General features: G+C 37.8%; 1 long non-coding RNA gene across 1 annotated transcript; it reads left to right on the forward strand.

The window, feature by feature from the left end:
- The first annotated feature begins 459 nt into the window (after positions 1–459).
- On the forward strand, positions 460–1,220 carry LOC148699666 (uncharacterized). The gene is made up of 2 exons (XR_015974455.1): positions 460–673; positions 779–1,220. It is a non-coding gene; the product is annotated as an uncharacterized LOC148699666 (long non-coding RNA).
- Positions 1,221–2,838: the final 1,618 nt, after the last annotated feature.

Genomic DNA, 2,838 nt, shown 5'->3' on the forward strand with positions numbered 1-2,838 from the left:
TTTCTTTTTTTTTTAACGACGTAACGCACTCACCTTCACACATCAACCAAACAGGAAATTTGACTAATCCAGTAATATTGTTCAATTATGTCACCGTCATCGAACAAAATTTCACACTTCGAATTGGTGTAAAGATTAAAGTTCTAATCTTTTCCGTAACCGTTGTACGATGGTATAGGCGCGAAAATATTATTATGCCCCTTACTGACACTTTTAAGAGAAGACAGCGAAACGCGCAAGAGACGCTTCATATACGCGGAACCACCAGCTTGTTTAGGCTACCCAACAAGATAGAAGCGGCTCCATCTTTTTCTTCTCTTGCTGATAGAGGCCATATTTCTTAGGCTTTGTTGGTGGTTGAAACTTGAAGGCCATATAGTAATATAGAGCCTCCTTGTTACTTTGGATTGGAGACTGCCTTCCCCAAAATCCCAAGGCTCACCTGTGCAAGGTATGCTATATATTTTTCCTTGTTTCCTCATCTAATTGTCATCGTTTTTTTCTGAAGAAAGTCTTTCCCTTAACAAGCTCGTTTGGGGTAGTGTGACCTGGACTCCTGACATATAATGTCATCTATGCTTTCTTCCAGATACTCCAGTCCCATAAACTAAACTACTTAACGCTTCTATATCAGTCCTTGAAGGATATTTGATTAGTTGGGATTTAGACCATGGTTCTTATCTCCTATATCCCAATTGAAGAAAGAAGTTTGTTACATTTTTGATTTGGAATTTTCGTATTGTTTCGCTTCTAACGCGGTACCGATAATTTGCTTCAGGATCATGGGTCGTCGTCACCACCACCACCACCATGAAGGCCGCAGCCCATATGATGATCCCTTTTTTGCCTGCTGTTGCTGCCCTTGCTTTCCGGTTTCCTCCGTCATTAGGGGATTCGGGAGGTGCATCTTTGTGGCCTGCTTCCCCATCTTGCAGTGCTTTGGATTGGACGAGTACAGGCATCACCACCACCACAACCATCACAGCCATTTCCATTGATTTGATTCGATTCCTCGGGCAAGCTGTCCTTCAATTTGTTTATAATATTTTGATCCTTTCTCCAAGTTATAATTAGGCGTTCCGGGTTAGTAATGTTGGTGATGAATTTTGTGGAACTCGTGTAAGTGGTTGGTGCGTCACTGTTCTCCAAATTGCTACTCAAGAGACTTTTCATATAGCTTTATGTAATTATTTTTCTTATATATATATATATAACAATCATATGTATATGTTTGCATGTGTGTATAAGCATCAAGCATCACTGAACCAATACCAATAGGCGTACCGATCGACCAATAGGCGTACCGATCGGCCATTAGACCGGTTTGGACCGAACCAAATCGGTATCATTAGTTCGGCCTAGTTCATACATCCAAAAGTACAAAAAAAATTTGAAATCGGTGCAAACCAACTGATTCACACTGGTTTCTAGATGGTACTGGTCGATACGGACCGATTCAGGCCGGTACGGACTAATACCGTTTTTTAACTCCAAATCGGACTAGTCAAAAATCGGATCGATTTGGTATGGACTGAACCGGTCGATACGTGCCGGTTCAGCATTTTTTGGTGAGCATATTTTTGAATTTTAAATATGGATACTCACCATTTCAAGGTTAAACTCCAGAAGTTCGGTTCCTGTCATCAAATGTTTGTGCATTGCAAATGATGCGGCATGGGAAGGACAGTGCAAGGGCCTACTCAATCAACAATTATTTCTTGGCACAGCAATCTCTAGTTCAGCCTGTGCCCAGATATTGCCATCAAGAGGATGACACGGGTCTTCTGAAAATTATGAGGATTGGACATTTATTTAGGTTCTCACGTTCCTAAATTTGGATGCAACACCTTAGTTGGAACTAATGATGTCAGTTTACCGATTACTCTATTAATTATATGGAAACGATATATCTAATTTTCAGCTGAGAGGGCAGCTCTTCTGGGGATCTTCTGGTGGGTCTTCAAGGCATTGCTTTTATTATTATTATTATTATTTGTAGGTAGTATAGTTGATGCAGATACAAGAAATCTCTCTATATAAATATGCAGAGTACATATTTTTATTTTGTTGTCCTTTTAAGCATATTTGACCGGTCTTTAAAGTACAGAAAAATATTTTTATAAAGTGAAATTTCAACTTTAGGAATCCAAAAGTCACTTTGAAATCATTTTAAAGTAAAATGATCGAAACTAACTTTGTCTCTCAAGGAAGCCAAAATCAATGTTAGAAGGTTGGGGCTCGTTTGGTTCGCGGAAAGTATTTTCCTCCTAAGAATATGATTTCTGGGAAACAAATTTTTAGGAAGAGATGCCTAGAAAAGTACTTTTAGCATGTTTGGTTGATCATGGGAAAGTAACAACTTTTCAAAGTGCTTATGTTTGGTTCGCCATCCACTTTTCTGAAAGTTATGTATAATTCCTATTATGCCCTTAATAAAAATTAGGTCTTTAATGCCTCTTTAATGCTTCTTTAATACTGAAAGGCCTTTTTGGGAAAAAATAAAAATGGAGTGATTCCCGCCTAATGGAAAAGTAACTTTCCAATGTTTCTCATGGAAAAGACTTTCCTATGAAATATGGGAATCATATTCCCATGGGAATACAACTTTTCCATCTCTTTCCTTTGAAAATTCCAACCAAATAAGAGGCATCTCATTACTTTCCCGTTGACTACACTTTCCCTCCTTCTTTTCCCACGAACCAAACGAGCCCTTAGAGATTGGTGGATAGGTTATGCTATTATTGAAAAATTAATTATTATATCTATTACATAAATAATAATTTATTAAACAATAGTTATTATTATGAGTATTATTATTTTACTTAAATATTGAGAAAA

Source organism: Phoenix dactylifera, chromosome 17 (assembly GCF_051530095.1).
Source record: "Phoenix dactylifera cultivar Ajwa chromosome 17, Ajwa_hap1_PhDact_Kaust_v1.1, whole genome shotgun sequence".
In the NCBI taxonomy this organism is placed as follows: Eukaryota; Viridiplantae; Streptophyta; class Magnoliopsida; order Arecales; family Arecaceae; genus Phoenix; species Phoenix dactylifera.